Here is a 9,052-nt window from a genome sequence, read left to right on the forward strand (position 1 = left end):
GATTTATTGTATTATAAGTAGCTAAATGAAACTATGTTGCCCCACTCTATTTTGGGTAAAATTTAAATAAAACAAGACTTAAGACCCCCTACAAGCGTGTAAGAGCCCCTTGAAATGAAGCGACCCTACTCGCACTTCAGTTAGACGTTGCTGGCTTAGCCTACCCAGCACACATCATTCACCCACCAGGGGCTAGCAAAGGCAACTCTTTAATTTCATATTAATTTTATACATGAAAAATAAAGGCACAATAACGTTTAATAGTGAATATCAACTACCACTTTAGTATTACTAAGTTACTACGATAAGCGGTGAGTAAAATACAACAGGAAACCATGGTATATTTAAGTGGGTGATACATCGGAAACATAATTCCCGAGTGCATTCAGGAATGTATTTACTGTGCAGTGATAAAAGCCAGATTACTTTCAATTACGTGTATAAGATATGATACACCTAAAGAGATCTCATTCATACGCAAGATGTTCCGAAATTGACTGGACAGTCCGACATAACACCCAAAACCAGTTCAGTAGAACAGCTGAACTGTTGTATAAACAATGAATGAAGTTTATGAATGTTTGGAAGTGATAAACTCTAACTCGGCAAAACGAAAACTAAGTCTGGGAAATGAGCTAAAGAAGTCAAACAAAAGTTTGAAAGTTGTTAAAAGTTATCAATACTGTCTCCAAAGTGTGTTTCTAATTGGTTTTAGAACAGTTAGAGCAGTTTAAAGTAGTTTGAGAAAGTTTTGAAAAAGTTTGATGTATGTTCCAAACTCCCATCTCGGCGGTTTACTTTGACCTAGGTCTCTTCAAGGACTCTCAGGCGTCTTTTGTGGGTTACGAATGGACAATATGAGTTGGATTTGGTTCGACACAAGACAGACGGACGGATTTTGAGTACCAGAGACTGGAGACATCAACGAGCGCTGAGGCTTCGAAGTCTCCAGCGGCGAACCTTGCAATTACTACTGGAGAAGTTGAGAAAATGTGATTTTCGTGTTGCTATTCGACCTGAAATTTAATTAAATGCTGATATCGAAACTTCAACTATAACTATATCTGTAATTATATATGTAAAAAAGAAACATGTTAATAAAAAAATATATCTAAACATCAAATGACCAAAGGAAAAACAAATCAAAACAATTAATTCCTTACCAGACTCAATATTAATTTTTAAAAACATAAGCCGGAAAAAACTAAAAAAATGAACATACGTGTTCACACAATCTTTAAAATATGGTTTAAATAATATTAAATATAAACTAGCAGAACAAGACAGGTTTAAGTTAAATGAATAGGGAGAATATTAGGCAGATAAAGATTATAAATTTAAATTATTTTTAATGAACCCTTACGCCTTGCTAGACTTTACTGTATTTTCTACCTAAATTGATACAAACAATGAAGAACTTGATAAATTTTACTGTCTAAAAGATAGTATTAAAAGTTGTAAAATGGAAGAAAAATTTCTAAAATATATCATACATAAAACTGTTTAGAAAATCGAAATACTTTTCAATGGTGTCATTTAAAAATAACTCTTTTACGTTTGCACATAAATTTATTTTGTTTTAAGCCTATGCTGATACAAAAATTATCTATAATTATATCTAAAAATGTAAAAGAATTGATCACTAATGAGTGGTAAGTAATTGGTTAATTTATTTATTTATTTTTATAACTAATATACATAAAAATGGGCTATATTTAGATTTTTAAACAGAAGAAGCAATGAATGTAAAGTTTTCTGACGTTTCTTTGTGATTCTAAAGGTGATATGTTAGCTCTATTATTATTAGATTTAAAATAATTGTATGATGTACTACTTCACTACTTTATTTATAGTGTGTCTGATTAAGGAATTGTTGCTAAGAAAGAGGTCATATACTGACAGCATGATTTCAATGGTGGGTTAGGAGGGCAATTCCCAATTTGTTAGTTTTTAAGAAATCAATTAATAATGACGTGGCAAACTCGTGTGATATATATATATGTTTTTTTTTATTTCAACTGTAAAATTTAAAAAAACTTTAATTTACTAACTTAACTTTGATGAAGTTAGAGAGATAATATTATGGTAACGAATATTGGAGAAATGTAATTATAATAAAGTTGCGAAACTCAAAAAATAATAACTATAATGATAAGAAACTAATAAAGCATAATGACTGACCTGTTAGTAAGGCGCACGGAGGTACGACCTGTTTAGACGGTGCCTTGGTGAAGACTCCGGCCGAACCGGCCCCCCACCACCGGAGCCGAACATTTCCGAAGGAGACCGAACAAAGCCGAGCTATTGATTCTGGCACGCCCCCGACCCACCCACCGCCCGCCTGCTCACACGGCATACACGCACACACGTCTACGAGCAAGAAAATATTCTACCTTCAGAGCTGATATATAATATTTACAAGAATATCATGACGGGATTTAACCAAGTAATTTTCTAATGGTGAAACTTATAGAGTCACAAAATTAAAAAAAAAAAGTGGTTGAAACAATATAAAATAATTATAAAATTAATAATGCATAAATTTCCTCAGAAAAATCAAATGATAACCCTTCAATCAATAACTTTCATTGCAAAACTAATCTGCAGTTTCCTTACTTCAGAAAAATAAAAATAAATACAAAAAAATATTTTGAATATAATTCCATCTACATAAAACACAATTAAACTATATTATATATTCGAATTTTCTAAAAAAAATAAATAAATAATAAGTTAATAACTGTCAAACATATTTGAAATAATTGTTCAAAATAATGAAACCAAATCTGTAGCCGGTTAGTGTTTACGAAACTTCCAGATTAATAATTTGTTAAAAGTTTGTTGGAGTAATTAGTGAGAGACTCCAGTTTCTCACGTCAGATCAAGATGGGCTATATAAGGTTTCAGCCCAACTTTACATCTCATCCGATAACAAGCTTTTAACAGCTTTCATTTAAGCATATCGTTTCAAAAACTTTTTTTTTTTATTCTAGTAATAAAGAATACAAGTATAAAATTTCATCAAAATAAAACCAAAGGATCTGGAAAATGTTTAATACTTTCAGAAATATTTATTTTTCTAAATTCCTTTCATCAACTTAACGCCAGATAAATTATTCAATTATGCTTTATTTATTTAAGAATTAAAAAATGGTTCAAATTTACAAAAGTTGAAAATTGATTATTCAATATAACGACTATGAATGAAGATAATAGCTGTGTAATATTTACAGTTATTATAGAATGTATGATAAGAAATCAATAATTAGCCAATTAAAGTAATTTCATTCCTACTTGCTCTAGTACCCTTAACATTTTCAAATCCCATATTTTCAATCAGTTCTTGTCCCAGTTTTTAAAATAATTGAAATTAATGTTCCTTATTTGCATGAAAATTAATAAATACCAAAGACTTGACTAATTCTTAGTAATAATTAATTAGTATTACTTTAATTTTAAATTACTATCTTAATTTATTAATATTATTTAGAAGCTAGTTGTTTTTTTTATTTAAAAGCTTACTTGTTAGTTCATTAACATTTATAATAATTTCGTTATTTTATTTTTTTTTTGTTTATTGGACAATACTTTTTTCATATTAATTTTTCTCTAATTTTTAAATTCCAATCTACTATTACTAATACCTGTAATGTTTCTCTACCTGTACTACAGTAAATAATGAATTTAATATCTTAATATGCAACAAAGTAGAAAATAATTTCTAAGGAGTCATGCTAGATAACACGAATAATATAAATTCATCAATTTGTATCAGGAGTAGAATGCCAAAAATTTATTTTTAATTACTAGTTTAAGCAATTAATATAAGGAAAAAATACATTGCATAATAAATATTCTGGCTAAACTTTTTTTTAATTCTATTGATATATATCTCTAAATGTAGTTTAAATAAGCTCTCAGATCTGTACTACGAATGAATACGTTTATGTGATAGAATCTAACACTAGGCTATAAAGGGGATAAAACAACATATAGTATATTTCACGTCAAAATTGGTGACCTAATACACTTATACAAGACATGGCAAATATAAACTTCCTGTCAATATCTACTAGAAGAGTTAAAAGGAATTCAAAGAGAGTTCTTCTTAATTAATTAATAATAAATAACAGAAGAAATTGTTTTGTCCCTTTATTATTCAACACATTTGTTAGTTCTTATTCTAACAACAGGAGGGAGTTAAAAACTAAAATATTAAAAAAAAAAAACGAAAGCTTATGCAATTTATTTTTATATAGATAGATATTAAATATCCATGTAATAGATATTCAAAATCTATGGCTATTGCAGATTTCTTGGTTATTTCTGCGATAAAATTTATTTCAGAAATATGCAACGAATATTCAATTTCGGATCTATAGTATCCGTGCATCATTTGTCTATCAATATACCTATAGTTCCTTTAAAAAAAAAAATTATTTCTTTGACAAAGGTCATATATCAAACGATTCCTCCAATACCCTAATCATAGTTTACATCCTAAAGATAAAATAAATAGTCAGAAGCCACCCCTTGAAGGGGATGGAAGGGGGCATTACTGAGGCTGGAGGGTGACTGCTGAAGGGGCCCCAGTAACCCACTTACCCACAATCACTCCATCTACATACTCTACTGCATCTTAAAGTACTCATAAAAATATGTCATTATCAGTTAAAATGATTACGCCTGATTTAAGAAACTAAATTAGTTAAAATTAAAGCAATATTAACTCATTAAAATGCCTGAATGAGTTTCATAAAAATTAGATAAAACATATTTATTTTTAGATAACTTTAATTTCAAATAGAAGCTTAAGCGAAAAACTCAAATGTTTTCTAAAAAAAAAAAATTTTTTTTTCAGTTTAAATTAAAAATTATTTTTTTTTTTTGTTTTTTTTAGTTTTGTATCTTCAGGTTTACAGGTTGGCAAAATGGTAAACCTGAAACTAAGATATAGCTTCCAAAAAATCGTTGAGAAAAAAAAAACATTTCCTCCTAAAAGATTGTTCCTAGGAACACTTCGTTAAACCGCCGGTACTGAATTATTAAATTTATATTTCCCACAGTCGTCGGTGCAGAATAGTAAATTAAATATGATACACGTATTTTGTAGTTAATTTTGTTTACTTTAATTTTATATAAAATTTTTATTTCCTAATAATGCTTTGATTTCTAGTTGTAAGTGAGAAACTGAAACATGCAAAATGATTCTTTTTTTTGAGAAATGTTCTGTTTTTTTTTTCTTCCAATTCTACTGTGTAGCTGACGCACCAGGCAAGTTGACAAACCTCAAATTCAGATTGAGCACCCTCTCTTCCTCCAAAAAACATTTTTTTATTGAAAATACCCTTCTTGAACCTTAGATAATTGGATTAATACATTTAAGTTTTAAACTCAAAAAATTTTAGTAAGAAATACGATTAAAAATAATAAAGTGAGAATAAGTGAACTGTGATGATGATTATGAGATGCAAATGTAGACACGTAATAATGAATTACTAGGTAGAGCTATTTCAAGCAGAAGAGATGTTCCATGATGGAATCTTGATAAATTAGTTGAAATTTATTAATATTATTTTTTTTTTAGTTATTTTTTTTTTAATCCGTTTATAAACTTAAGAGTTTAAAATTAATATTACTTAAAATTTAACTGATATTAAAATTAGTCAGAATTAACAATATATCTGAGTATGAAAATTTAGACTTTTCAGTTTTTCGGCCACTATTTTGTTATTTTTTTTATATACAATGTTTTTCAATTAAAAAATGTGTACTACATAAGTTTCTAAACACAGTATAGAGTGTTCAAGTAGTTACTGGAAAGATAAAAATAAAATAAAAAGCTATTATGTATTTTAATTAAAGGCAATATGTAATGTAATTATATAACATATTGAATTTGTCAGGTGGTTCCTCTTAAAGATGAGAGAAGAGCCCCGAAACGTTGATAAAGGAATATTATGTAATAAAGAAATTATTTATTCCTGTTTTTTAAAATCAATGGAACAATACTTTATACCATGCAACTTTGTTTACATTGTTACCATACAAGATATTTGAGAGAAAAAAATGTGTCAAGATTCACTATCCCAAAGAGTTACTAATATACATAAACATTGAAACCCCGTTTTCGAGGAGATAAGTTCTACCTAACACCTAATTTTTCCTTATATGTCCTCAATTATTAATTGTGAGTCGATATATAGCCATTCGTATGAAATCACTGTCGTTGATTGATATACACCATAAACTGAATGTTGAAAACGATTATAGGAATAATTTCTGCAGTGAAAGCTGAAGTAGAAGATTGAATGAAGTTCGTAAAGTTAGAAGTTGGCAGAAGTTAGTTTGTAATATATTGTTTATGTTAGAATTCACTTCTTTCTTCTTAGTTTGTTCCTTATTTATTTTTCTGATTGTTATCAATGGGTTGTAGAGTGATACGGGACCTCATGCATGCGAGGCTAATGCCACTTGTTAGAAATTTATCAATGAACAATTTTTTTTTTTTAATAATATTTAAATACATAAAAACAATAAAAATTAAAAAATTCAAAGCAACTTTGGAAAACCTTCAGCTCGAGTGTGCACAAATTATGTAACAACACACGTAGATAACAGCTGTTTACATTGAAAAATAAAGCTTTATCTCCAAATAATAATTTTAAATACTGCGAAAAAAAAATCCTGACTGAACTAACCCAAAAAGAATTTTTAGTCGGCCGATAAGAAACCACATTTAAAATCTATATAACAAAAAACATAAATAGTGTAACAACCACAAAATTAAAATTTAATTTTTTTAATGTTCTGTCATCTAATACGGGTTTTACAAACGATATTGTAAGAACCAACATTTATCATTTCCTTATATATTTCTTTTCATTCTGTTTATGCTACTTCGTTTAGTAATTGCATAAAGGGGAAACAACTAATATTCATTTTTTAAGTAGAATATGTTCTGTTCTCAGTGTGTGATGTAATATCAAATGAATAAAAAGGTCTAAAGAAATTGCACGTTGAAAATACATATTTTTTACGTAATATAATTATATACGTAATTAGGTACAATACATCAATAAATATGATAATTAGATAATGGTCCTGTGGTATCAGAGTACTAGTAGTTATCATTTTCAATTGATAACTGCTGGGTTATTGAAATAGAATTATAAAATAAACATAAAGTTGTAAATAAAAAAATCGTGATCTATGGCATTGTGTATCTGCGTAGTTTTTGCATGTATAATTAAAATACTTTATTTATCTTTTGAGTAACTGAATTAATCTTTGTTATTATTAGATGCTACTGATATAGGAAAGCAAGTGTAAAAAAAATTGTACAAGGCTAAGAAACAACATTGTTACCACTATTGTTAACGAATTGTCTAGGTAGTGGAAATTAAGCGATATTTTTAATAACCTTCTGAATTAACTATGCTCTTACATAGGTTTTTAATACAATATAAATTAAATTTTAATTTAATTAGTTACGGTAAATAACATGATAACTGGTAAATAACTAAAGTTCCATTGCAAGAAATGACTAAAATTGAGAAATTGATAAAATCGTGGCACACTGTCGATATAAATATTTTAGATATTATTAGATGATGCTTTTGAATTCCACCTTAAGAAATTAAAAATTGTTGTAAAAAAAAAAAAAAGCAATAATCTACTAATTACAATTACTGAAGTGAAGCGAGGGTCTCACGTATATTTCTTTAATTCATACAAAATCTTAATGAGGACACAATTAATACCAAAAGTAGTGCTTTGTTAGATTTAATTTATTAAATTTTAAAAATAAACCATACTTTTGATATTCAGCTTGTTTGTTTTTCTGTATAACTACAAATACTTAAAAATAATTCTTAACAGAACTAACAGCTGAAAATACAAAAGGTATATTTGTATTTTTAGTTAGCTCATAAATAGCTTAATATTGACGATGATATTGGAATATATAAACTTTTGTAAATAAGCTCTCTAATAAATTATCATGGAGAAATAAAATAAATATACAATTTAAAGGCACGCACATGCTTTTATTTTTCAATTACATAGTTAAAAATATTTCAATAAATCGTCATAAGAATGATTTATGAATTATGAGGTATTTGGTATTGCTTTAAAAAAAAGGGTCTTACTGCGTTATTTTTTCCAGGTTAAAATCTTAAAATGTTGAATATGTGTCATTTAATTGTATTTTATAATAATTTTATTTATTAAGAAAATAATTTTAAAGTAACCAACATAGAAAATTAAAGAAAATATTTAAAACATTATATGATAATATACATAATACGGAGAAGGAATTATATATTGAAATAAAAATTATAAATATACACGAATAGAATGCAAAGAAGAAATTAAGCTTAAAGAATGAACATAATAAATTAATGTAATTTACAATAATAAATTTATTGTATCCATTCTTTTAATTTAATTTCTTCTATATATCCTATCCGTGTATATTTATAATTTTTTTTCAATATATAATTTCTTCCCCCTATTATGTATATTATCATTTAATGTTTTTAATATTTTCTTTAATTTTCTATGTTGGTTAATTTAAAATTATTTTCTAATGTAACGTACTTTAACTGTCAATACCCACTCTTCTTCATAACATCCTGTCAAAACATTTAACTTTCGCTCTGATTTCGAGTCTGAAAGGTACGTTTTCTGTCATGTTCATTTTCTTCCTTTTTTTTCTTGATTTTATTCTAATTCTCCTTTGCCCGTCTCTTACTTTGTACTTTATTTTATATTTTGTCTTTTTATCTGTTATTATTTCCGTATTCATTAATTGTCTATAACCTTTTATTGTTCTAATTTAATTTTTACGTTTCATTGTAAACCTTTTTAATATTTTATTTACATTATTCATGTATTATGAATACATAATTTAAGTGTTTGTATATTTTTTTAGCCCTGATGAAGCCCTGCAACATGGAGCGAAACGCTGGAGCAATATAAATAATTTAATCACTATTTGAGTTTTTATTTGACCGGACCTGGACCATCTTCTTTTTATTTTAATAATATA

The 9,052-nt window shown here is 27.3% G+C and overlaps 1 protein-coding gene across 8 annotated transcripts in view; it reads right to left on the reverse strand.

Annotated features, from left to right (window-relative positions):
* The window catches only part of LOC106679334 (myelin transcription factor 1), a 263,237-nt gene extending 261,014 nt beyond the window's left edge, over positions 1–2,223 (reverse strand). For all 8 annotated transcript variants that reach the window (XM_024358819.2, XM_067046714.1, XM_067046716.1 and 5 more), the window contains exon 1: positions 2,182–2,223. The gene's annotated coding sequence lies outside the window, so the exon portion shown is untranslated. The remainder of the gene's footprint in view (positions 1–2,181) is intronic.
* Between the last annotated feature and the right edge of the window lie 6,829 nt (positions 2,224–9,052).

Source organism: Halyomorpha halys, unplaced genomic scaffold (genome assembly GCF_000696795.3).
Source record: "Halyomorpha halys isolate HHAL.00 unplaced genomic scaffold, Hhal_1.1 Scaffold194.1, whole genome shotgun sequence".
Classification (NCBI taxonomy): Eukaryota; Metazoa; Arthropoda; class Insecta; order Hemiptera; family Pentatomidae; genus Halyomorpha; species Halyomorpha halys.